This window comes from Equus caballus, chromosome X, assembly GCF_041296265.1.
Source record: "Equus caballus isolate H_3958 breed thoroughbred chromosome X, TB-T2T, whole genome shotgun sequence".
Lineage (NCBI taxonomy): Eukaryota > Metazoa > Chordata > Mammalia > Perissodactyla > Equidae > Equus > Equus caballus.
In genome coordinates, this window is record NC_091715.1 from 110,650,035 (window position 1) to 110,677,913 (window position 27,879).

Below are 27,879 nucleotides of genomic sequence, written 5' to 3' on the forward strand. Positions count from 1 at the left end.
AGACTAGCATTCCTTAAACTGTATTTCATAGAAACATACTAGTTTTCTATAAGATGCTAGTATGTAGTCATCAAAAAGAAAAAAAAAATCCCTGGTCAAATACTTTTGAAAAACATTTCATACTCAATGCTTCTCCTAAAGATCCATAGCATGTATGAGTTCATTAAAACCTCCGAGAAGTCCTTTAATAAATAATAAACCTGTTGAACATTTAAACCACTTTTTCTAAAACGTTTTGACCGCCGTACTTTTCTTTCTCCCTACAACATCAATATATATGTGGTGGGATCCTACGTTCTATGGAGCCCAGAAGCACGGAAGCATCTTGGCTAGGCTATATCAACCATTCAGGAGTTGACAAAGGCTGCCCTGAGGCAGCATCTCAGATATGCAGGATTCAGAACTGATCTCAGTAAGTAAGAAGTCAAGGAGATGTCCTTAACTTCAAGTGTAATTAGAGTGATGATTTCTACCAAAAGGTTTAACTAAATTTCAAATCCCGGAATTCAGTTTCTTTAAGCTGCTTACAAAGAGCCAGCCTACCACTTCCTACTTCCCACTCCAGTTCCATAACTTTTCTTGAGGCTTCAATGCCGTCACTGTCCAAGATTGATGACTGAAACCTCTTATCCATGGCTTCCTAGGCTACATTTTTTGTTGCCTAGGTTTCTGAAAGACATACAAATTGATATGAATTTGGAAGATGAGGATAAAACCACCTTCCAACTGAATACAGATAATATGAATACCAGTTCACTTCCGTCTGTGTAACAGCCCTGAAGTCTCCCGGAGATTTATGAACCTTATATTTCATTATGGACTAGAACAGCGTGGGATTATCAGTCTACTTTAGCAATAATGTGATGTACTGTAATGTCCTTGCTTGAGTGAATAGAACACCTCATTCTGGACAGTTCTAGCAGCAGCATGAATTCTATGAAAAACTCCAGAAATGTCAATTCAACCTTCTAAATATCAAGTTTCTTGTACTATAAGGAATAAAGATGCTAACTACCAAGGTCCACACTCTGCTGAAGCATCAAAAATATACTATAAATAGCCTAGTCTTTGTAGGTCTCATGAGATATTACCAGCATTCCATGGGAGGCATGTGGCATAAGATTAAGGACACAAACCTTGGAGTCAGATGATTAGATTAAAATTCCAACTCTGCAAATGAAGATTTCTATTATCTTAGCAAATTATTTAAAATAGAGTAACAATACCTATATAAATGGCGATATTGTCACATAATGTATATGAAATACTCGGCATAATGCCAGGCACGTAGTAATAATAATAGTAGAGCCATTGACTGAATACCTACTATGTGCTTATTTTGCTCAGTACTTTATATGCATTATATAATTTAATATATGCAACACTGTTTTGTGCATAGGCCTTCATAATTCTGGATTTGATCATGGATGTGTCACAACTTTAGGGCTTTGGTGCAATCTATTGTTTTGAAACTGGATTCTCTCAAAAATATGCACAAATAGATGCATTGTTAGGCAAACGTGTTGCTCCCTATCTTTCCTATTAAATCTCCAATTGTGGCTCAAATTCATCTCCTGGATCTGGAGAGATCATCTTTGACACCTTACTCATTACATTACACTTCTCTTCTGTGTATCATCCCCAGATCTTTGAGCAATGACTCCATTTCTATACCTGTTATAGCAAAATATGCAGTTTGCCTTACTACCCTCACTAGACTTCTCATAAGATTACATATTTTACAGGTTACATATCTATCAAGAATACTTCATTCTACACCAAATGTGGTTTTCACCTTTGTATCTTCCAATTCCAACCCTGCCCACTGCTGTTTTCATTAGATTTGACTACCTGACAAAGATTCTAACAGCACAAATATTCTTCAGCAAGCAACATCTTAGAACAAGCTTAGTTCCAATCTATGTCAAATGTCTGGATAACATCTGAATAGAGGTCTGAATCTGGATTCTTCTGCTCAGAAAATTAGATGACAAGTACTTGTACCTGGTAGTGGTCATACCTTGGTTTTTCTGGCTGGCACCCCCACTTCCTTTGGGGAACCGCTCCTCCTCCTGTCCAATCATGTGATTCTGGTGAGGCAACTGCTAATCACAGTGCCCTATCTCAGTAATCACAGGGGTGGGCTTCTGACCCAAGCCCCTCCAAACATAAAACTCCATTCCTCTAACCACACTGATTGTTCTGGGTTGAGCATGTGACCAAGCTTAGCCAATTCGAGTCCTTCTTTGAGGTTTTCAATTTTGAGCTAGAGAAAAATTGCCTTGCTTTTTAGGTCATAAATCTAGAAGAAAGGGAGCTACAAGCAGTCATCATTACTGCCATAAGGAAAAACCTACCTTATTAGAAGAGAATGAGACCAAGAAACAAAGGAAAGCAAAACCAAAAGATGGACAAAGATGTTTCTGATGGCATCATTTGAGTGTCTGGTCCAGATATTTCGATGTACCTTGGATTTCCCCATTGTATGAGCAGATAATTTCCTTTTTCTCTTCATGTGACTTTGAGTTGGGATGGTCGTTTGCAAATGTACTTTCCCATAACTGCCGTTGTCTAGCTGCTTGCCTAGCTCTCTCCATACCGCAGATGTATTCTGTGTTCCAGCAATTCCTCCTCCTTCTGTATAAACAAGACCCCACTCCATACCTGGTTCTTTGTGGCCCACTACCACTAGCACCTATTCAGCAGTGTCAGACTACAATCAGTAATGAGTCAGACATTTTGGAAGTAGTCATCCATTAAGAAATTGGTCTTCAACATCAGGGTAGTGTGAAGGAGGAGCAGATAGGATTTACAATGAAATAACGTGGCATCATAATAGGGGACATATTACAATAATGAGGAACTCCAGAGGTGGACAATACTCAGAACATGAGAATAAGAAGTTAAAGTTGACAAGAATGTGATTTTCAGTTTTTTGGTGTTCTCTACTTATTCTAGTTATCTCTAGCTAACTATTTATATAGATAACCTAGTTATAGCTAGTAACCCATAGTATTCAAATAAGAAATGGGACATTAGAATTGAGTGGAATGTGCATTTCTGATCCTCTTGGCTTACTCCAGTTATTCTAGTTGTCTGTAGTATGTAGCTATTAGTTATCTTGTTACTAGTTAACTAATTATAAATTTCTCTATTTGTCTCTAGTTTTCTGTAATTCCCCCTCACTATTCTAAAAATAAATAAGCAGTTAGATTTGAAAGGAATGAGTTTTTTAGCTTTATGGTTTACTCTAGTTATCCTAGTTATCTCTAGTTAACTAGTTGTGTAGTCAACTCTAGTTATCAATAGTTATTTAAGCAAGAAATGAGAATTTAGAGTTGAGAGGGAAGTATCATTCTGAGGCTTTTGGTTTACTCTGGTTATTCTAATTATCTAGTTATAGTTAGCTAGTTACTAGTTAACTTTCTCCTCTATTTTTTTCTAGTTTTCCATAGTTCTCACTTATTCTAACAAGAAATAAGAAGTTAGGTTTGAGGGAATTTTTTTTTTTTAGTTTCTTGGTTTTCTCTAGTTATCTTTAGTTACCTCCAGCTAACAAATTACCTAGTTGCCACTAGTTACATCTACTTATCCATAGTTGTTCACCAAGCTTGTATCCTTTTCTTAGGGACACAGTGGAACTACGTTTCCCGATCCTCCTTTATCTAAGTGGGGCTATCTGACTGGTTCTCCCCTATGCAATGTGAGCTGAAGTGATATGTCTCTTCTTGGCAGAGGCAGATGAGAGTGGATGTGCTTTCTCCACGTTTTCCTTCTTTCCCCTCCATGATGATCTTAGAGACCACGTGTTGAAGATGGTTGGATTATAAGATTGAAGGAGTCTCGGTCTCTGAATAACTGGCTGGAATAGAGGCCTCTCTGCCTCCTTCTGAGCACATTGGACTTTGAGTTGAATGAGCAAAAAACACTTTACTGAGTTAAGCCACTGATATCTTGAAGCTTGTTATAGCATTTAGATTATCCTGACAAATACTTATCATACTCTATTGTAAATTGTTTGTTTTATTTCTCTGTTGCCTCCATTAGACTGTGAGTTCCTTGAGGGCAGGGCTAATGTCTATTTATTCATCATTGTATCCATAGTGTTTAGTGCAGTGTTCAGCACACAGTAATTACAATAATCAATATTATTGTAAGAATACAATAAACGAATGTATATGCACTGACGGGATCACCCTTATTGTATCACTAATGAGAACCACTCTTCATTAAAGAGGAAATGCTAATTTATCACTAATGGAGACTCCATGCTTCTCCCTCAACTTTAGATTGGAGGTAGGTAGAAGAGCTATATGATGATTATCATCTAATTGATAAGGCTCAAAGATCAACCAGTGGCTTACTCACAATAGATTTAGAGACCCTTAGTCTGCATAGTTGAGTTCCATTTTAAGTTGCTTGTAAGCAGCCAACAGAATTTTTCTGAAAAGCTGAATTTCTCTTATGGAGTCCATAGATGTCAGTATAACATAAAACAAATATACTGAAAACTGGCTTCATGGCATATAAAGTGTGCATAGCAAGGATATTTTGAAATTCACATATATGGAGGTATATCAAATGACAATTTGACTAGTCATTCTGGATAAAAATCCAACCAACTAACCAAACACAATAACCAAATCAGTATTTGGCAATACGCAACCAATAAAAAATCTGGTTATTTGAGAGAAGTTTTCACTTTCACAGGTTGAGCAATCATGTATAGAAATGAGTCGTGTTTTTAAAATGAGTGTTTATAATCATCAAGCAAATTTAACTAAAATCTCATCAATTTCTAGCACATATTTTGAAATGTGGCAGGCATTTTCTAAGCTGGTAGGAAAAAGAAACTTGCAGTGTTAGGCGGAAACGTTTTTCGTTGAGTCTTAGAAAAGGTCACTGAAAAGATTTCTGAGAAACTTCTAGAACATTCAGGCTATGCCACTTCCTGAATCGGTTTGTCCAGTTGAAAAGGAAACTGAATCCAATAAAAAAAAAACCTGGGAGTTATCTCAAGGGCTACTTCATGCCAAATAACCATTTTACTTTTATTTTTCAACTATCCTTTTGGCTTTGTTAGATGCATCCTGAGTATGTGCAGTATTACGTGCAGTATTACAGAGTGCTACAGGGCACTGATTAACTCTGCTATAGTTCGGTACACTGGGTATACTTGTTTTTCCTTCTCTACACATATTCTTATAACAGATCTTCTAAGGAAAGTACACAGTGACAGGCAGCTATTGTGCTACTAAAAGACAATGAAGATAAGGTTGCAATTTTCCAAGTGAAAGTTTTTAGTTATAATTGCATCCGTTGCACATTCCTTAACCCACTTGCATAGAAGACATTGCCAATTACTTCTGAGAGTCTAAAAGGGACAATTAGGTTCATATTCATACGCTAATAATCATTTCATTATTTAAACCTGTTTTTCTTTTTAAACTATGAAAATGAGAATTGAGCAGTGGCAATGGAAACATATAAAAGTAATAATTACCTTCTTCAAAGTGCGGCTTTTCACATAAATACATTTCAGCTAGCAGGTTTAGTAGCTATTTTCAACAATAAAATTTGGTGAATAAACCTCATTTTCCCCTGTAGAAATAGCCTTTAAAATACAGAATATCAAGTTACCTTTAAAACACCTCTAAGGAAAGCAAAGTTTGCTACAAATGCTGCAAATTTCCCATTTCTTACTCTTGAAAACCTGCCTTCATAGAATATGCTAGAACCTCCATTTCATTTTTCTTTCCTTTTTGGAAAAAAACTCAGCAGGGAGGGAAGCAGAAGGTACCCCCATGTTCTCATATTTTGTATTTGTTGTTAGAGTCCAAAGAGATTGGAGAATATGGCTGTTTTAGGTCTTGGAAATTAATCCCAATAGATTTCTCAGAATATCTCAGTTTCGAGATGTGTCTCTCACTCAGGCTAATGTTCGATATTTCTTAGGTGGGCTGACTGATGGTTAATAAATATCATGTCGTAAGAAAATTACTCCCTGACTTGCTTGAGTAGATTTTAATTTACTCAGTTCATCAGGAAATAAACAATCATGAAATCCAAACAAATTCACACCTTAATCAGGATGTTTTGTGGTGCTTAGGACACACTGCACATTGATTATTTGACACATGATGTTGAGCATTAGCTCATTATTGAACATTAGCTATCAAATCTGCGTCATGCCAATTTCACTGAGCAACCCGCATGTCTTCTGCTTCTGCACCGCATTTAACATACTGAAAACACTAATCGAAATAAAGATGAGCATGCCACACATTGCTCTGAGATTTTCCTCTCAATCGGGACTCATAGGGGACAGAATTGTGAGTTCTTCAAATACCTCTATTCCTCATTTATCTAGCACAAAAGGCAACTGATTCTTATGCATACCGATTCATGATACGACCTTGAGTAAGTCACTTAACCTTTTTGTGCCTGAATTTCTTCGTCTGTCAAATGCCTATATTAATGCACACATGTCCACAGTATTGGTGTGAGTATCAAGTGAGATAATGTTGTAAAAGGGCTTTCTAAATCGTAAAATGCTATACAAGTGCAATGTTTTAATAATAATAATCTGTTAAAAACTGGATGTGGCTTTTGTTTCTGCTGCTACCTTTTTGCAATAGAGAAGCTAGACATCTGCCCCCTTGCCCTTTAAAAAAATCAGAAATTCTTAATCAATCTATCTACCTACTCTGTGTTTATGGGGTTGTTCCAGAGAAAATTGCCATTTAGCAAATTGCACAAGCTGCAACCTCTGGTTCAAACTAGAAATAAGCTAGAAGGTATGCTCTGTGGCGTTTGAAGTCTGGTAAAAGTTCTTCCTATACAGGATAGGATAACATGGTCAGAGCGAACTACATGTGCAGATTCTGTGTGATAGTGCCATATAAGCTGGAATACCAAACAGACAAGCAATCATGTTTTGAACCTAATAAGTAGTGTGAGGGAATGGAAAAAGGTTACTTGTTATTTTGCTTTTCCCCATGAAATAATCCTAGATATGTATCAATTGCGTAGTGAAACCCAGATGTGGTATAGAAATCCTTTTAATCAATGGGAGAATGAAAAACATATATTATATGCAAAGCATATAAGGCTTTGTAAGCCATAAAATCTCACTGTACAATATATTGTTAGATTTGCATGAAAATATTCCTTTGGAAAGCTTATGTTACTGCTGATCCAAATGCTATGATTTCTCAAGTGCCACGTGAGCTGGCTGCCCCCAGAAATGTGTCTGTCCACCAGTTGACTTCAATCTGAATGTTCCCTTTTAGTTGGAGCTTCATTTCACGACCTTAAGAATTTTACTCTTCTGATAATTTTTCTTCTTAATGCAGTGCAAGTACTTGTGTGTTATTTAAAATCATAGAAAACAGATCTGTTATTTACAACTGAAAGTAAAAAAAAAAATAAGATGATCTCTTGACAGACTAAGAGAAGTGATCCTCTAGGCTAAGAGGCTTCAAATCCTTTTGTGAGAGCAGGGTTGGATCATGAAAAGGCATTTGGGGAAAGAACCTGAGATTATCAAGTGCCCCATGAAGGGGTAAAAGTCGGAGACTAAAGAGGCCTCACCTACTTCAGCATTTTCCCCTTGTAGACACACTCAAAAGAGACATTTTATGACTGCAGTGACCTTGGGAAGTCAGAGTTGCACAATTACACACACCTGTTACAGTGGCGGTCTTTAGAAGTTTGCTTCTATCAGGCATCTGGCCAGCTTAAAAGAATTTTAATCAAGAAGAGGTTTATGAGGTAACATCACTTGGACTCTCTCTTCTCTGAAGCCCTTTTGATATCAAGCAAAAGGTTGTTCAGTCAATCAGTTGCTTATCAGGCCTATCTTAATTATTCCTTGGAAATCAGTATGCAAGTTAAATTATCGTTAAGCTGTTACTATGCTGTCTTAGAAAATGTGCACTCTGTCTGTTCATTTCTGAAAGATTTTCTTCGTCTTGAGAGTCACAGCTGGAGCATGACTAAAACCTAACACCAGCCAGGAAACCTCCTGCTGTATGCACTTTCCTAGCTTTCAGCATAATTATGCAAATCCATCTTTGACATTAGAGAAACACCAATGACAATGTCAGCCAAATGTTATCCAATTTTCACTTAGCCCCATTTTAGGTGTTCACAGAGCTGATGTTCAAGCACTAAAATATGAATGCCATTTAAATGTCTAAGGGAGTTGCAGTTTGGTTCCTGCTACTGGAGTGGTTCAATTAAAAGAAGAAACTCGTCTGCACAGAGGCCTCTCCACTTCTAGCTCCTCAACCAGCAACAGTGCTTTCAGTTTACCCATAATTCTTGTAACCACCAAGAGGTGGTTTCCATGATACTGACCACTGTGAACTCTGCTATTCTAGAATTTGGTTGCATCTGAATGTAAAACAAAAGCACATGCAGCCAGTGTTTTATCCTGATTGTTTTGTTTATTTGTGGGTTTTTTTCCTGAGGAGGATTCACCCTTAGCTAACATCTGTTGCCAGTCTTCTTCTATTTTGTATGTGGGTGACCACCACAGCACAGCTGCTGACAAGTGGTGCAGGTCCACGCCTGGGAACCAAACCTGGGCCACTGAAGTGGAGCATGCCGAACTTAACCATTAGGACGTGGACCTGGCTCCTATTTGTTTGTTTTCATGTTGCTCTCCCCAGCACAGCTGCAACTGTCTAGGAAACCATAAACATTATGTGGCTTTTCAAATAGAATAAAATGGCTACAGAAATCTATCTTATTGGTTACAGAGGCTACAGAAACAGATTTGTGGACATGATGAGGTGGAAACAACCATAGTTTAACCTAGAATGGCCTCTACATTCTATGTGTGAGTAACCAGAAGTCTACCACAAAGGACTTGTCCAAAGTCTCTGAACAAACCAACGACATCGCAAAGAGAACCCAGATCTTCTGACATCCAATCCAGTGTTTGTTCTCCTACATAACATTGTTTCCAGGGGATGTTTGAGAACTAAGGTGTAACCTTCCACAGAGGGAATATGGGCATATTCTTATGTCATGGTATTTGGTAGGTTTTCCAAACCTCTTGGAAAGACCAGAATCCAAAACCTTACCTCTACTAAGCAGCAAGCTTGGACATTTGCTAAAAAAATGGTGATCATGAAGAGCAAATGACTCATATGATGATGTTTTTAAGAAGGTTGACTACTAAAGAAGATTCACACATTCCAGAGGTGATCAGTTGGTTTTGAGAGACTCTTATGACTTCACTGAAGGAAGTTTCTTTGGTTGAGTAAGCTGGACTCCATGATAGCTATGTCAGCGTTGGGATGTAGGATGTCTGGAAAATATGCACAATCCATTAATAAATGCATTACAGATTTTCAGGCCTTATTATAGAGTGATTTGGGAGATTTCCAGTGTATATTACCAGAGTTTTAAAGGGTGCAGGCCAAAGGACAAAGAGGGTGAAGCGAGAGGCATGGAAGGAGAAAATGAGACCAATGTGAATGAGAAGACAATGGAATAAAAGAGAGATGTAAGAGCAAGAAATTAAAGAAAGGAGGCAGGGATCTTAACTTAGTTTCCATAATGGGACTGCAGACTGGTTAAGCTCTTACTGCTGAGGTAGACATAGCAAACCCCAGAATGACAGATTCTATGAGTATTATAGACAGGACACAGGGTGGCAAAGACTGGATGTAGTGTGAAAGTAGAGTTGCTGATGAACCAAGCTCTGATAACCCAAGTCAAAAAACTGTGTCTCTGAGTCTGAGCAAGAGCAAACTAAAACCAGAGTTCGAAGGGACAAATCTGATACAAGAACAGATAAAGGAGTCAGGACACTTCTCTCTTGTCCAATTTGTAGTGTTCTGTGTTGCTGGTGGAGCAACTCCAGTTGAGGATGGCACTATATTTTCTGCGAACGATTTTATTCCCAACATCTAGCATAGTGCCTGGCACATAGTAGGAGTTCCATAAATGTTTGTTAAATGAATTAATTACTGAAGTATGTTCTCTCTTTAAAGGCCTATTCTTCTGAGTTAGGTGATTGACCATAGTGACCCCCCCAAAAAATCCAGAGGATATGTAGAATGAGAAGAACTTGGCAGAAGGGTGTGAGGGTAAAACTTGGGGGGCCTGGACAGATTCCTAAAAGACTTAGTATAATTTATTATTTTGCTGAAGGCAAACGTTGTGTTTCCTTTTATGTAAAATTAAATGATGTCTCTGTGAGCATACTTTGAAGTTTGCAGTGTCAATGTACACATAAATTATTACCATCATTGTACACCTTAGTTGAGTCAAGATATGTTTGCTCGTCTTGATCCATTCCCTTGAGGTTTTTGTGAGTACTGAATAGGTGTGGGATATACATAGATTGGATAAATCTCAATGTATTTCTTCTCCTCCCCATATGAAAAGGACTAATGTGAAGACATTTCTTCTTAGGTTCATATGTGACTACTTGTATTGACATAAAAAGGCAGTCTTTAATGCTCTTATGATCAAAGGGTACAAGCAGAGTCACTGAGTTACCATGCAAAAGTATTTATTGGTCATGAAAATGCAAAAGCACCCTGTTTATAAAAGAGTCTCCCACCCCCTCAATTGTTTGCTTCTTCATGTTTTTATGGCAAATTGCAGATTGACCTCAAATTCTAGTTCAATTTGGGCTCATAGGAGCTACTTAACAAAGGTGTAGTAAACAGATGAATGAATGGATGAACTCAGAGGCAATTATATTGTACAATAAAGGAGATTTTTAATGTCTCATTCGTACCCATTAAAGAAATAAAACAATATCATAACCTTCCTTTCTCCAGTCAACTTCATATAACTCCAGCTGCTGGGTCATGATGTACTTGGCATTAAGCAAAATGAACTGTTTGAAAATGAATCATTACAGAGCATTAATTTTTTTTTAAATCCAAATTCCTACTGTTAGGATTACTTGTCCTTAATAGTTTAGCCTAGTGTGTTTGGGTTTGAAGTCAGCCTCCCTCATTTACTTGCTATTAACTTTGTGCAAGTTATTTAATCTTCAGAGTCTCAGTTTCCTTTTCTGTAAAATAATGATAGTAATGGTGTGTATTCTGTAGATTATGAGATGTGTATGATGTTAAATGTAAATCATTTTATAATAGTGGTTGGCACATAGAAAGTGCTCAATAAATGTTTTCTATTATTATTTTTTCCATTACTATTATTTTTAAAGATTTTTATTAGCAGATAGCTGGAAGTCTGGAAGAAGAGCTTCTGGTTTGTTAAGAAAAATGGTGGGTCTGTTTTTGGCAGATTGGGTTTAATGTGCTTGTAAAATATGCTGTAGTGTTATACAGCAATTTTTTTAAAACATACAGTAGCCCTTCCATCCCCTTATCTGTGGGGGATATTTTTCAAGACCCCCAGTGGATACCTAAAACCATGGATAGTACCAATCCCTATGTATATTATGTTTTTTCCTATCCATATATGCCTATGATAAAGTTTAATTTATAAATTAGGCACAGTAAGAGACTAACAACAATAACTAATAATAAAATAGAACAATTATAGCAATATATTGTAATAAAAGTTACTGTAGATCTTAGCAATCTCACCATATGATTTTTTTTCTTTCCTTATTAAGTTGAGAACTTTCACCTTTCACTTAAAGGAAGCACTTTACGGCTTCTCTCTGGCATATCTGAATTGCCAGCGTCACTACTCTTGCACTTTGGGGCCATTAGTAAGTAAAATAAGGGTTACTTGAACACAAGCACTGCAATATCACCACAGTTGATCTGATAAAACAGACGGCTACTAAGTGACTAATGGACGGGTAGTATGTATATGTATAGTAGATACGCTGGACAAAGGGATGATACATGTCCAGGCGGGATGGAGGGGGACAGCACGAAATTTCCTCACACTGCTCAGAAGATCATGCAATTTAAAACTTATAAATTGTTTATTTATGGGAATTTCAATTTAACATTTTTGGACCATGGTGGACTGCAGGTATCTGAAACCGCGGAAAGTGAAACCACACACAAGGAGGGACTACTGACAATGGTGTCTTAGGACAGTGATTGAATTGTAGAGAAAGAGACTAAGGAGAAAAGTGTACAGAAGTGAGAGCTGAAGCTAAAAGAGGAAAGAGAATACCTTAGGAAAGAGTGTAGAAAGAGAAACGGACCTCAGGCTTGAACCTTGGAGAAAATCCACATTTACGGAGTTAGAAAAGGAGCTAGCCAAGCCAATAGAGGAGGGGTTGGAGTAGTACAACTAGAATACCACCACAAAATGCAAGGGAGAAACTTCTCTTAGAAGGGGTAGTCAACAGTTTCAAATACTTCTGTAGAGAAATCAAGGATGATTAGGTTGAGAACTCTATATTCATTTTTGTTAGATTGTTTTTTGATAGCAAGGATTGAGTTTATCACTATTTACGCTTATTGGTTATAACATAGGTGGGAGGATTAAGAAGGTAACTGTAAGAAATCACAGGGTAAATAAAAGGCATTTTAAAAAATTGTGGAAGCGATGAGAGAACTGGGCATGTTTTCACGTAGAGAAAAGACAGCAGTAAAGAGAGAGAGATTGAAGATGCCCCAAGAGAAAGAGTGAATGTTGGAACAAGGATGGATGGAGAAATATGATGGGAAGGAGTACAAGGGGAGCACCTCATCCTCTGAGAAGGAGGAAAAAAGGATTGGTGGCAATATAAAAATATTGTGACTTAGAAAAGGAAGGTGTGGCAAACATGAGATTTGGAGCTAGAAAAGAGGAGAGAGAGTTCTCACCTCAGGTGGTCTCAGTATCCTTAGTGTTGGAGAGGATGAGGGGCCAGGGATTTGAACAGGAAAGATTGGGAACAACTGTACAGAGCGCTCTATTTCTGATCTATGGGGTGGAGGAGCAGGCCATTTGGCCTTAGCCTCTGGCTGAGGGCTTCATGTGTTCCTTGGGTTCCAAAATTATTTCCTAAGAATATTTTTTATACTTGTAATAATTTGATTTAAATCATTAATACTAAAGCTGGAGGAGATATAGATAAGTCTTTTAAGAACCAAGTAGCACTGTAAAAAAACGGTGTAAAATCATGTCGAGTTCTAAGAATGTTCATTGTTATCAATAGTCACTTTGGCAGAGTGGAGTTAATTTTATTTCATTTACTCTCTCAACACTCAGGACATAATATTTTAAATCTAGGAGAAGAGATGGTTCAGTGCTTTCATGACAATAACTCTAATATATAAATTACTGTTTTATAGGCACATACCTTGCAAATGTCACTATCACATTTGTAGCCCTGTGGATTCCAGGCTTTGAATTTAATCAAGTTTAACTTTGTTAAACAGGTTTTTGGTAAGTTGTTTTTTGTTTCTGCCTTTTAATTTTTTTGCCTTATTATTTTTTTCCAGAAAAGAAAGTTTCACTATATATCTGCATGGGAGCAACTGGATTGAACTTGAGCCAAAAATTCCAACTTTATTTGGTCCATTTTCCTTAGCGTTTTGAGATTCTTGTAATAGAAAGAAACTGAGCTGGTTTCAGCACTGGAACTCTGCTACAGCTAACAACTGCACAATAGTGTAGTTCTCATCTCCTCCAGCATACAAATAAATTACACTAGGCTTCTAAAGTACACAATGTCCATCCAACCCCAACAACACTACTTTATAATCAGCAAGAGTGTGTGTGGGTAGGAGGAGGACTATGCTAATATGAGGATATTTCTGTTAGAAGAGGTTGCTTAGAATTTCTAGGTGTTTCTATTTTTGCAGCTATAGTAGCCACATAAGAAATATTACTTTCTTTTCTTTATGGCACTGGGGGATTTTCAGGAAGTGTAACAGAGAGTTGAAGGGCTTTTAACATCTAGACTTCATCCTCAGGATCTCTTTCTTTTTGCTTCAGTGCAGCAATTTTTGTGAGTCCTGCCATTTTAGGTCTGGATGAAATTGAATACTTGGTGCTTCCTTCAGTTCTGGGATAGCCTATAGCTTTTGTATGGGCCAGTTTATCACAAAAGCTGATTTGTTTTTCCTTGCAGTTCTTCCTGATTTTTCTCTTACACTCCACTCTTTGGCAGCAAAATAATGCTTTAAAAACTTCAGTGTGTGGTTTAAAATCTGTACTTTGGTTGCTGAGTGTTTCAAGATTTTTTGCTTTCTGTTTTTGTGAAGCAAGATATTTTGATTTTTGAGAATTCATTCATCAACTATCAAGCTCATTTTTCATGTATTTTAAATTACTTTTCAACATCTTTGTCCTTTACATTCAGTACATTTAGGATGGACGCTATTATTGTAGCACTTTGGGTTTGAGTTCCTGAGTCTCAGATACTACCACATTTTATCAATGTAATGACACAATTTTAACTTTCAAGCACATAAATGCTAAAGCTTTGTTCAGATAGTTATTTTCTGTTAAGTTAAGTTTTCTGATAGTTAAGTTTTATAACTGATCAAGTTTCCTTCTTCACTTCAGCCAGTAGATAGCTTAAAACCAAATTTGAAGCCCACTTTCAGTAATTTCATGTGACCATAGGTATACAATTCTGGTGGCTGATCTTCCCTCTGGCTTTTATTATTTTCCACTTGCCCTGTTTCTTTAAACTATTTGTTTTCTTCTTTTATAAATGCTTATGACATCAAGTCCTTGGTGGAAGAAGATGGATGATAAGTAGATGCATATAAATGGTGTCTATAGCTCAGACTTCCTGCAACCTCCCAGTTTTCTAGAGGACACTTTAGGAAATTTGTTATCACTTCCTATAACCAGCACCTCTAAGGATATGAATGCTTTCCTAGTCACTTCCTAAGAGGTTTCTGTACCACCTCCTTACTGTTACAAGTGCAAGCCTCTCTGTGGAGGAGCCACAATGCATGTATATGGGGAAGCTTCCAACCACATGGACTCTTATTATTTTACTCCTGAAGGGTCAATAACATCAGAGAGTAGTCCTTTGAAACAGAGTTGTGGAAAGTGTCTTTAACAAGCTAGGACCACGCCATCTTACACTCATGGCCACTGCTTAATACCACTGCAAGTGTTGCAGTATTCAGAGGTGTCTTGCTGTCATCTCTCTGAATATGCTATAACTTCTGTCTTTTGTTACCTTGAAGCAAAAATGCTTACCTGAAGTAAGGTAATGTGAGATTATATGATACCACTAGAATATTTTATTTTTATTTTTTTTATTGTGGTAACATTGGTTTATACCATTATATAAATTTCAGGTGTAGGTCATAATATATTTCAATTTCTGTGTAGATCACATCATATTCACCACTGAAAGACTAATTACCATCCATCACTACACATGTGAGCCTAATCAGCCCTTTCGCCAGCATCCCTCCCCACTTCCCTTCTGATAACCACCAGTCCAATCTCTGTTACGATGTGTTTGTTTGTTGTTTTTATCTTCTACATATGAGTGAGATCATATGATATTTAACTTTCTCCCTCTGACTTATTTCACTCAGCATGATACCCTCAAGGTCTATCCAAGTTGTCACAAACGGCCGGATTTCATCATTTCTTATGGCTGAGTAGTATTCCATTGTGTATATATACCAGATCTTCTTTATCCATTCATCCCTTGATGGGCACCTAGGTTGCTTTCTAGTCTTGGCTATTGTGAATAATGCTGCAATAAACAGAGGGATGCATGTATCTTTATGCATTCCTGTTTTCATGTTCTTTGGATAAACACCCAGCAGTGGAATAGCTGGATCATATGGTAGTTCTATTCTTAATTTTCTGAGAAATCTCCATACTGTTTTCCATAGTGGCTGCACCAGTTTGCACTCCCACCAGCCGTGTATGAGGGTTCCCATCTCTCCACATCCTCTCCAACACTTATTGTTTCCTGTCTTTTTAATTATAGCCATTCTGATGGGAGTGAGGTGATATCTCATTGTAGTTTTGATTTGCATTTCCCTGATAATTAAGGATGTTGAACATCCTTTCATGTGCCTGTTGGCCATCTGCATATCTTCTTTGGAGAAATCTCTGTTCACATGTTTTGCCCATTTTTCAATTGAGTTGTTGGTTTTTTTTGTTGTTGAGATGCATAAGTTCTTTGTATATTTTGGATATTAACCCCTTACCTGATATATGGTTTGCAAATATTTTCTCCCAATTGTTAGGTTGTCTTTTTGTTTTGTTGATGGCTTCCTTTGCTGTGCAGAAGCTTTTTAGTTTGATGTAGTCCCATTTGTTTATTTTTTTCTATTGTTTCCCTTGCCTGGTCAGACATGGTATTTGAAAAAATGCTGCTAAGACCAATGTCGAAGAGTGTCCTGCCTATGCTTTCCTCTAGAAGTCTGATGGTTTCAGATCTTGCATTCAAGTCTTTAATCCATTTTGAGTTGATTTTTGTGCATGGTATAAGATAATGGTCTACTTTCATTCTTTTACATGTGGCTGTCCAGTTTTCCCAATACCATTTATTGAAGAGACTCTCCTTTCTCCATTGTATGTTCTTGGCTCCCTTGTCGAAAATTGGCTGCCACTAGGACATTTTAAAATGAATTTTGAATGGCAAACTCCAACAATGGCCCTTCCTCTTTGAGAATCTGCACTCTATAACCTTGAGTCGGCAAGCACAGGGTTAATATAATCCTCAGGAGCCAAAACAGAGGTTGGTATATCTGAAATGACCTGTAGATTTGAGGGATGCAGGCACCACCTGTGTTCTGTTGACTCAGTTGGTCACAACCCTCTGTCTGCATATTTTGAGCAGAATTAAAATTGGTAACTGCCCCTTTGATTTAGGAGACATTTAGCAATGCTATTTCACTGTCTAGGACCTTTTTCTGGGCCATTAAAAATGTCGAATTGAATCCAGTTAAGAGTTTCACCATGTCTTCCATATACAAGGTGATTCTGTAGAATGTTATTTAAGAAATCATGAAGCAACATTGAGTCTGATGGTGCAGCTCAGGGTTTTAGGCACTGAGAGCTTTTGATTAGGATTTTTGTATTTATATTTCTGAATGAAGGGTGGAAATGAGTTTCTTTAGTGCTTTGACAATTTTACACACTATGTTGATCTCAGGTAAAGTTAGTAAGGTGAGAGATATGAAAATGGCTTATGTTTGGGACCTACAAATGGTCAAGAACACTGCATGAGTCTGTCTAGCATTTTAAAAGTCTGTTTCAAGGTAAAATGGAATATCTGGGCACAACTGACTTCACTGAGCATGCAGAGAAACAAAACTAACATAGCACGGGAGTGCCATCCCTTCCCCACAAAACACACACTTTATACAAAACATTGCTTTGCTGCGTGGAAGAGGAAAATTTAGTAGCCCCTGAAGGGCAGAAGCTGAAACGTATTATTTAGCTGACAGTCTAGATTTGAGAGGTTATTAAGGCCTGAGTGGGGAGTAGTTGGATGGGGCAATAATTGGTTAACCTGATCTAGGCTGATAATGAGTGGGTGCTTGGTGTCAGCATAGCTGAACTCTCTGCTGAGGACAGGGTGGGCTTCTTGTGATCCATCTTGTTGTAGCTTCTGTCCTCCTTGTTCTTTTTTTTATTGAATAAATTTGACATATGACATTGTGTAAATTGAAGATGTACAATGTGTTACTTTGATACATTTATATATTATAATATGATTGCTGTTGTAGTGATCTTTATCACATTACATGATTATAATACAATATTACTGTCTGTATTCATTATACTGTACATCAGCTCTCTATGGCTTATTTACTACTCACTGCAAATTTGGACCCCTAAGCAATATCAGTCTTATCCCCCTGCCCCTCATTTCCTGCTAACCACCATTTTACTCTCTGTTTTTCACAGATTTGACTTTTTTAGATTCCATATATAAGTGATATTATACAGTACTTGTCTTTCTCTGTCTGACTTATCTCATTTAGCATAATATGCTAGGGTCTAGCTGTGTTGTCACAACTAACAGGATTTCCTTCTTTCTCATGGCTGAATGATATTCCATTATGTATATTTACCTCAACTTTTTTATCCATTCATCTGTTGATAGGCATACAACAATCCAATTAAAAAACAGGCAGAACAAATAAATATTTTTCCAAAAAGGACATCAAAATGGCCAACAGGCACATGAAAAGATGCTCAACATCACTCATCATCAGGGAAATGCAAATCAAAACCACGATGAGCTATCACCTCACACCTGTTAGAATGGCTATTATCAAAAAGACAAGAGATAGCAAGTGCTGGTGAGGATGTAGAGAAAAGGGAACCCTTGTGCACTGTTGGTGGGAATGTAAATTGGTCCAACCACTGTGGAAAACAGTATGGAAGCTCCTCAAAAAGTTAAAAATAGAAATACCATAGGATCCATCAATTCTACTTCTGAGTTTATACCCAAAGGAAATGAAAACAAGGTTTCAAAGAGATATCTGACCTCCCTTGTTCTTGACCTATAAATAGCAATCTAACTCTGGCTTCCTGTGTCTCTGACACTTTCACCCCTGGAAAACCGTAACTTTACACCCTAGTCTCCTTTTTTGTGTGTGTGAGGAAGATTATTCGTGAGCGAACATCTATGCCAATATTCCTCTATTTTGTATGTGGGTTGCTGGCACAGCATGGCTTGATCAGCAGTGTGTAGATCCGTGCCCAGGATCCAAACCCATGAACCTCAGGCCACTGAAGAGGTGTGTGTGAACTTAACCACTATGCAACCAGGGTGGACCCTAATCTCCATTTTTAAAACCCAGGCATGGTACAATAATTTCACCCCCACACACACTGCCTGCCCTTTTTTTCCTGGTAGTTTCACTTCTCTGCTTGATCCGTGACTACCTCCAAACTCAGGTAAACTCAGTCACTGCTACTCAGAAGGAAGGGCCTGGATCCTAAACACTCTATGAAAACATGTTTAAAGTAAAAACTCTATATGTAATTCTCTTGTTCAGAATTCTTGCTAAAAGAGATATTCAAAACATTTAATAACCAGAATACAATGAGCACCGACAGACAAAGGTGACTCTGCAAGTCCTGAAAATTTTTAAGACTGTAACTGTGCATATCAGCTGAATATCAGTTTTGGCTGTAATATTTCCAGAAGATAAATTCTGAAGCATTTTACAAACATAAAGTTAGTCTTTCATTCATTCATTGAATAAATACCTATTGCAAACCTACTATGTGACACACACTGCATAAAGTACTGGTTATTATAAGACTTATGAGCTAAAAAGAATGTACGAGCTGGTCATAGAATTTTATGAGGGTTGGAAAGTACTTTAAATTTCATCTTAAATCTAGAAAGATCAGTACTCTGGGCTGAAGGGAAACTCTGATCCTAATGATTAGACAATCTAAAAATGATAATCATTGGGTTTTGCTTTCAATAAGATCAATATGAGAAGGATTTAGGACTTTTTTTCCTCCGTTCTGGAGGCCCAAAGAGTTGTACAGGAAGAATTGAGTTAACTAAACCTTTAACAGTAATGCCAAGGAAGGTGGGAGAATATCATCTGCATCACTACAAGGAAAAGAAACTTTCATATCATTTCTGGAGTTGTGTATTTTCTTAAAGAGAGCTCATTTAAAACAGAATTTTCCTAAATTTCTTCAGATGCTTTAATAGTTGGTGAGCAGCTGAAACTGCAGACAGTAGACAAGACAGAAGGGAGAAACAACATTCAAGGTGAGCAGTGAGGAGAGTTTGTATGCCTAATGATCAAGAATTATCCAGAAATCTTGGTGGGGGAGCTCCTGCCAGGCTGGAGCCAATTATCCAGATGTTGTGGCTGGACTGAAGGATGTGGGAGGATTTGCTCTGCAAGAAATGAGCTTGATGAATGTTCTTTTTCTTCAACATGTGGCACACTGAGCATATATTCCTTTTAGGATTATGTTTTTACAGCAAAAAGAAGTAAGAGTCTAGGCTTTTTTTTTTTCAAATTAGCATTTACTTTGGATATCTGCTGAATAACTGAAATGTGAACTAAACTATCAAGCATTAAGGAACGCCTGTGAAAGATATACATGTAAAATCTTTCTGGATATCACAATGATTTTGAATATCTTAGAGAACCTGAAATTTCCTGTACACTGATTACCTTTAAACCATCTCAAAATCCCAGTTTAAAATGGTAGGTAAATAGTAAGCTCCTCAATAAATGTTGCTGGCTGCATGAGTGGATATACAGATGGATTGAAGGGGATGCAGAAGTACATGGAGTGGGTAGGGATGGTGCAACTTTGTTTTTGCTTGAAGAATTGTTTTGCCTGTTTTTTCTTGAAGAATGAGAACATTTGCGAGATGCTATATTTAATAGGAATTTCTGGCATAGACTTCGTCTCTGAAGATTCCATACATTTAATGAAGGGAGTCATCAATTGTTTATTAAAGGCAGATGCAATTTTGATTCTTATTGCTTTTTCTCATAAAATTCTCTTTCCTTATAATTTCTCTTTCCCAGTGATGAGGAAAAATATATGAATTTTTTCGTCTGATCTCCCTAGTGGGTAGGCACCATGTTTACTAACGGTGACCCCTCTGAAGGCTTGGTCAGAGCAGTTTAGAAGGTATAAACAACTCTGCTGAACGTAAAAGGAAGATAACTTAATCATTGTTTAGGCCTCTTAAGATACCTCTAAAAACTTATCCATGGAGGAAATTATACTATATATCCATGGAGGAGTAGCGGTGGTTTCAGAATTCACCTTTATAGTCTCCTCTATCACAATCAAAATGCCTCCTCTAAGCGGGAGATTTTTTTTTTTTCTAGAAAGAAAGCCCTAATTTTTTAAGATTTTATTTTTTTCCTTTTTCTCCTCAAAGCCCCCCAGTACATAGTTGTATATTCTTCGTTGTGGGTCCTTCTAGTTGTGGCATGTGGGACGCTGCCTCAGCGTGGTTTGATGAGCAGTGCCATGTCCGTGCCTAGGATTCGAACCAACGAAACACTGGGCCGCCTGCAGCAGAGCGCATGAACTTAACCACTCGGCCACAGGGCCAGCGCCTAAGTGGGAAATTTTTAAGTAAATATGGTAATAATGAATCTCTGTGCTAAGCTTGCTCATAAAAAAGTCCTTTCAGACATTTAATCAGGAATATTAAAATAAATATAAGCACATTTTTAAAAACACATTAATACATTTGTTCTACTTTGTGAATGATGCTAAATAACTTACTTTAGTATTTGTACATCTAAATACCATGTATTTGCAAAAACATGGCTGTTCTGAAAAGATAGAAAAGAAGTTATAACCCTCTGGCTTTTTCCAGTTCAGATCATGTCTACATAATTTTAATCTTAATTAACAAATTACACGCTTTGTTCCTTGATGAATCTATCTAAGGAAACTAAAGAGGATCGCCATCTACATACTCAAAAACTGTCGTATTGTCCAGGAATCGCTGATTGCGTCCTTATAGGTTGCAGCGTGCACAAAGTCCTCATAATGGCTGCATCTTGAGTGGGAGCCTAGCCGTTCCTTGCTGAACAAGTGTCCAGCTGTAAGTGCTTAGGGACCTGTTCTTAAAGCTTGGAAAATCAAAGTGGCTAAACCTTCTTGATTGTAAATCTTCAGGGAAGGGGTTCAAATTAATTTAATTTTTTTGGAGCACTGACTCAATGCTCAGTACTATGCCAGGTACTGCATCTGGAAACGGAGATAAATGAAATAGAATGCTACCATGTTTATTTAGAGCTCAGATATTTGGCACCTGTAAATGTCTAGAATATTTGCAAACTGAAGTAAATAAAAAACCTTCCAAGTGCAACCATTCTTTCCCAGAATAGCTGAGAAGATGCAATGTGTTTGGCCAATTTTCCAAGCAGAATAAAGGACTGTTTTGTTTGACTAGTGATGTTGTCTATACGAGTCAAACCTTGATAGCACCAATATCCCAGTTTTCGTAAAATGGAAACCAAAAATGTTAAGATAAAGTTTATTTTCACCAAAATGTACCGGAACTTGGGCAAACTTGTAGTTTTGCAGTATTTTTAGGATCAAATGCTTAAAAGGCTAAAATTGTCAAGGGCTTTATTAATTTTCCAAGGACTTCTCCTAAACCTTTGATATTTAAGTCATTTTCTTTTGATGTGTCTACTACCTTGGTATCATTCTTGTTAGTTTTCTTTTCTCCGTTTGTTAACTGGTCTTACTCTACCAGATCTTCAACTGTCAATGGTGTTGCATACAATCAGAGTAGTTCTTCAGTGTCTCTTTCAGCAACTGCGTGCAATCCTGAATGTTTTGCAAGATTTGCAATTGCACTTTGAAACTGGTTTGCATTGTATTGTCTGTCTGACAATATCAGAAAATCTGCCAGACAATGATCAACATAGGCTCATACTAAGCAGGAAGAGATGCTTAAGTGGAGATTAATTTCATAGGCGGTCAGATCATTAGAGTATAATTTATGTCATGACATCTTTCGCTTCTCTTCATATCCTCTTAATTTCAGGCCCATGGATAATGGGTATTCAGTCGATGTAGACCACCGGTCCTTGTGTTGCCTACAAGCCAAAGCAAATTCAGAGACTTTAAATGAGGTCAGTATTGCTAACATCTCCTAAATATAAAACTTTTCTGTACTATTTCATTATTAAAAAGAATGTATTTATCTCTTAAATTTAAGCCTTGAGTACATACTTTTATCGTTCTAATTGTTAAATGTGAATGAGTTCTCTCACCCCTAAATGATTATGAGCTTCCCAAGGGCAGGAAGTCTGATAGCAAAACAGATAATATATCTAGCATAATGGAAGAATACTATCTGAGGTAGCACTCAGCCTGGAAGTTGTTCTTTTCCTTGTCAAAATCCAGGGCATCCTATAATAGTGTCTCCCACACTATATCGTTTGGTATTCTCGTTTTCCATGAGAAGTTAATAAATGTGCCAAAAGAAAACATTTCCACGTTCAAAATTAATTTGGGAAAGGAATGTAAAATGGTGCAACCACTATGGAAAACAGTATGGAGCTTGCTTAAAAGAATTAAAAATAGGACTACCATATTATCCAGCAATCCCGCTACTGGGTATTTATCCAAAGGAATTGAAATCAGGATCTCAAAGAGGTACCTGCACTCCTATGTTCATAGCAGTAATATTCACAGTAGTTAAGGTATCAAAAGAACCTAAATGTCCATCAGTGGATGAATGGATAAAGAATATGTGGTACATGCATACACTGGAATAATTTTTCAACCTTTAAAAAAGAAGAAAATCATGTCGTATGCTACAACATGGATGAACTTTGAGGATATCATGCTAAATGATATAAGCCAGGCACAAAAAGACAAATATTATATGATTGCACTTATATGAGGTATCTAAAGTTGTCAAACACTTAAAAACAGAAAATAGAATAGTAGTTGCAAGTGGCTGAGGGGAGGTGGAAAAAAAGAATTGTTCAATGGATATAAAGCTTTAGTTTTCCAAGATGAAAAAGATCTAGAGATCTGTTGCACAACAGTTTGCATCTAGTTAACATTAATGTACTGTACACTTAAAATGGTTAAGATGGTAAATTTTATGTTTTTTAACACAATAAAAATTAATTTAGGAAATATTGTACACTGAATCTTCTTTTGGGCATTTGTCTTGAATATAAGCCTATTATTAGTGTTGAGAATCACTCCAATTAGGGAACTTGTGGGGCCGGCCCAGTGGTGCAGCAGTTAATGCACACGTTCTGCTTTGGCGGCCTGGGGTCCGCCGGTTCGGATCCTGGGTACAGACATGGCACCGCTCATCAAGCTATGCTGTGGTAGGCATCCCACATATAAAGTAGAGGAAGATGGGCACGAATGTTAGCTCAGGGCCAGTCTTCCTCAGCAAAAAGAGGAGGCTTGGCAGATGTTAGCTCAGCGCTGATCTTCCTCAAAATAAATAAATAAATAAATAAATAAAAGGGAACTTGTTTGCCTTTCTTTAGCCCAACATTACCCAAGCTCGTTTGACCACAGAACCCTTTTGGTTGTTAGTGAGGCATATTTATTAACATGCTGGAGGACATTAGTGTTGTGTGGACTATGGTTTGGGAAATACTGCCCTACAGAGATCTTACCCCACCACGGCACAGAGAGAAGGAAGTGTTTCCAGGCAGCTGTAGTAGATTCAGTTTGGGATATAACATATTTAACAGAGCACATGCTGGAAAAACCTTGCCATTTTTAGTTTTTGGAACATTTATAAAAATCTTTGCAGTAGTAAATAGAAAGCAAGAGCAATAGAAATCCATTTGATGAAAACTGTACTTAATTCAATGGTTCCCAAACCTGGCTTAATCTGCTAGGTTGCTTTAAAAAACATGTTTAGGCTTCACTACCCAGAGATTCTGATTGAATAGATTTGAAGATCAGCCAAGTTTGGAAACTAGGGCTTTACAAGTTTGAATTTTGAATAATTGCGTACAGAGAGATTGAGATCATTTGAAATTTGCATATTTGTTTTGGTATAAGGAAATGAGGGCACAGATCATGAATGAAGACAAGATTAGCAAAGATGAAGATGACTTGGACTAGAAGTAGGACAGAGCATTTTGGCTAAGGGTTTCATGAATTCCTAAGAAAGGTCTGGAAGGAAGTCAATACCCAAATTCCTCTTAGTGATGCTTGGAATATTTGCGTAGCATGTAAACATATTCATGCTACGGTTAACTGTTTAATAAATTATACACAAAGTTCATTACATAGGGTAGGCTTTTCAAGCTGTAGGTCATGATTTAAGAAGTTTTTCTGTTATTATTGATGTATTTGAACTGGTGTTCTCCTTTGAGAATTGTAATGAGGATTCTTTTCCACAAAGTGGGCAGACAAGCTAAAAGTACTCCTTGTGCAGTGGTGCCGGAGTGAGACCTATTTCTGTCTGGGTTATACTGTCTACATGTTAGACAAACACTGGGAAACACAGTCAAGGAATCAAGTTGTTAGGAAAAGAAACTCAAGAAGAATAAAAATAAACCTAAAAGTATGAGGCTAGGGCATAAAAATGACCTTAGGCTGCAAACTCTCTTGTTAAATCAGCATGAACTCAAACCCAATCAACACACAAGCAATTTGATAGGTTGTATGAGAAGGTGGATCACAGCAACACCAATCAAATTACTGTGGTTGATTTCAAGAGCCAAATGATCTTTTTGAAAAAATAACTCAACAGAAACTGAAATTGTCACCTCAGTCTGGGGATTTTGAGTTAATGCATACTCAAAATGGACTGAAAGGTGCTAAAATACCAAGCCAATTATACCCTCCCTCACCCCTGATACTTGATATTCAACCTAAGGGATTTTGTTTCTTTATTCTAAGATTTTATCTCGAACATTAACAAAAAGCAAAACAAATGTAGGAAAGGAGTAACATAGGATGGTAGGTAAGCTAATAGGTGCTCCAGCTGCAATGCCTGCGTTCAAATTGCTTTGCCTCTCTCAGCCTCTCTTTCTTCAACTGTAAAATGTGGGATTATGATTACACCTATCTCATAGGGTTGCTTTAAATAAGATAATATATGTAAAGCACTCAAAACAGTACTTGGCACATGAAAATCACCCAATACATGGTACTGTTATTGTTATCAGTCATTGATTCCTCACCATGGGCAAGTTTCAGACTCTTTCCTGAGCCAGGATTCTAGGGAGAGGATAGGACGGTGTGGAGCAGGGAGTAGAGTCAGGGGTTAAAAAATGGTGAGGGACAAAATTTACTTGCAGAGGATAAGATCTGTCTCAAGGCATTCCGATTCAATCTTAACTTTTCTTTTTCTGCAGTTTGCATAGCTCATTCCAGATGATGTTTATCACACTGCATTTATATGTCATTTTACATTATACAATTAGCTCTCAACTGCATTGGGGAAGAAAATATCCTTTATACGCTAATTCTAATTTTTATGCAAGTAATAGCTCCTGATAAATTATTTTGTCTCTTAGACCAGAGCACCTAATATGGCAACTGCAAATGAAGACTGTTAAGGGTGTCGGAGCTCATATTCCAAGAAATTTCTATCAGAAGAGAAATAATCATGTAGCAGAAAGAAAGCCTTTCTCAAAGCTAGCATATTTCTTGTCTCCAGGAAATGTTGGGGTGAGGACTTGGGGCTTAGTATCTAAGCTGAGCTGCAGAGTTAGGTGTTTTCCAGGAGCTGAATTCTTTATTTTAATGTTGTCTGTGATATTTGGGTTTCTCAGATCATCCGGCAATGCTTCTGACCCATGACTTTTAATTTGTTTTGTCACTCAAGTGTACACTTGATATACTGTAGGTCATCATGTCAAATCACGTGTTTGATTTTGTTATGATTGTAGGATCGGCGAGGTAAGGAATGGTGAAGGGAAGAGGCAAATCACTCAAGATGCAGCCTCAACCCTCCCTCCTCTTCCTGTGACCTACATTAGCTCCCACCACTCCCAACCCATGTACTCTTTTCCTTGTCCCTTATCTGTCTAAAATGCTCCATGCTTTCTTGCCCCTGTGTCTTTGTTCATTTATTGTCATTTCACAAACATGTTGAGCACCTGCCATGTGCTGTGAACTGTGCCAGGAATTGGCGTTACAGCAGTGAATAAGACAAATGTGGTCCTGGCTTGAAATACTTTTTTTCTTCCTATCTTTAATAATATCCACCATTGGGCTGGCCCGGTGGCACAGCGGTTAAGTTCACACGTTCTGCTTTGGCGGCCCGGGGTTCACTGGTTCGGATCCTGGGTGCAGACATGGCACCGCTTGGCAAAAGCCATGCTGTGGTAGGCGTCCCACATATAAAGTAGAGGAAGATGGGCACGGATGTTAGCTCAGGGCCAGTCTTCCTCAGCAAAAAGAGGAGGATTGGCAGCAGATGTTAGCTCAGGGCTAATCTTCCTCAAAAAAAAAAAATAATATACACCATCCTTCAAGACCCAGCTCCAAGTCATCCTATTATGTGTCTGTCTCCATGATAAACTCAATCTATGGGACCTCTTCTTGCTCTCAAATAGCACTTTATTGGTACACCATTCGTTTGACTCTTTTCATATGCTCTATTTTATAGTAATTAAAAATGCTTCTGGCTGCAAATAATAGAATACCTAATTAATAGCAGCTGAACCACAGGGCAGTCAAGAAGGAAGTGGCCCCAGAGTTGATCTGACATCTTAACAATGTCATCAAGGAGCCAGTCTGCTTTGATCCTTCCACTCTGCCTTCCTCAGTAAGTCAGTGATGTCTTTCCTCATGGTCTGAAAATGGCAGCTGTAGCTCCAAGTATCATATGGTTACATTACAGTGTATAACGAAGGATGCAGGTGGGCATCAGTGGCACCAAAGAGCTTCCTCCTTCCATGGCTTTTTCAGAAGCCCCAATTTTTAGTCACTGGCAAAGGGGTACAGGATTGCCGTTGCTGGCTTAAATGATTTATGATTTACCCCCTAAGTCTGAACATATTGCTGTCAGAACAATATTGGGGATCTGTTAGGAGAGAGAAAGAAATGACTGTTGGCTAGGAAACCAACAATATATGCCAGAGAGTTCATGATTTTACTTTGTACATTTATTAGTTATATTACCTTGGACAAATTAGCTAACCTTTCTAATTGTTAGTGAATACATCTGCAAAATTGGGCATAATAATACCTATCTCACAGGGTAGCTATGGGCATCAAATGAAACACTGCTTGTAAAATTGCCTCACACATAGTAGATGCTCAAGAAATATTTCCTATATAAACAGATTTGGCATGGCTCTGGAATAGCAGACCTCTAACTGTACTCCTAGATTCTAATCTGTAGTCTTTGTCTCAGCTTATACAGATAATGATAGTAAAGTTTTGCTATGTTGGTTCTATGTATAGGCCGAGTAAGCAATTGCCTATGATTGTAATATATGAAGTATTAAAAGAGATTCTGGATTCTAAAAAGTTCCTTCTTCACAATTCCTGTGGCTCATATCTCCTGTTACAATTTAATGA

General features: G+C 37.6%; 1 long non-coding RNA gene across 8 annotated transcripts in view; it reads left to right on the top strand.

The window, feature by feature from the left end:
- Positions 1-27,879, top strand: part of LOC138921894 (uncharacterized) — a 186,062-nt gene that overhangs the window by 23,769 nt on the left and 134,414 nt on the right. For 3 of the 8 annotated variants that reach the window (XR_011434873.1, XR_011434876.1, XR_011434878.1), the window contains exons 3-4: positions 19,556-19,627; positions 22,400-22,487. The exons of 2 other annotated variants lie outside the window; for them this stretch is intronic. This is a non-coding gene — a long non-coding RNA (uncharacterized lncRNA). The remainder of the gene's footprint in view (positions 1-19,555; positions 19,628-22,399; positions 22,488-27,879) is intronic. 3 more of the 8 variants (XR_011434872.1, XR_011434874.1, XR_011434875.1) reach the window with 1 other exon arrangement.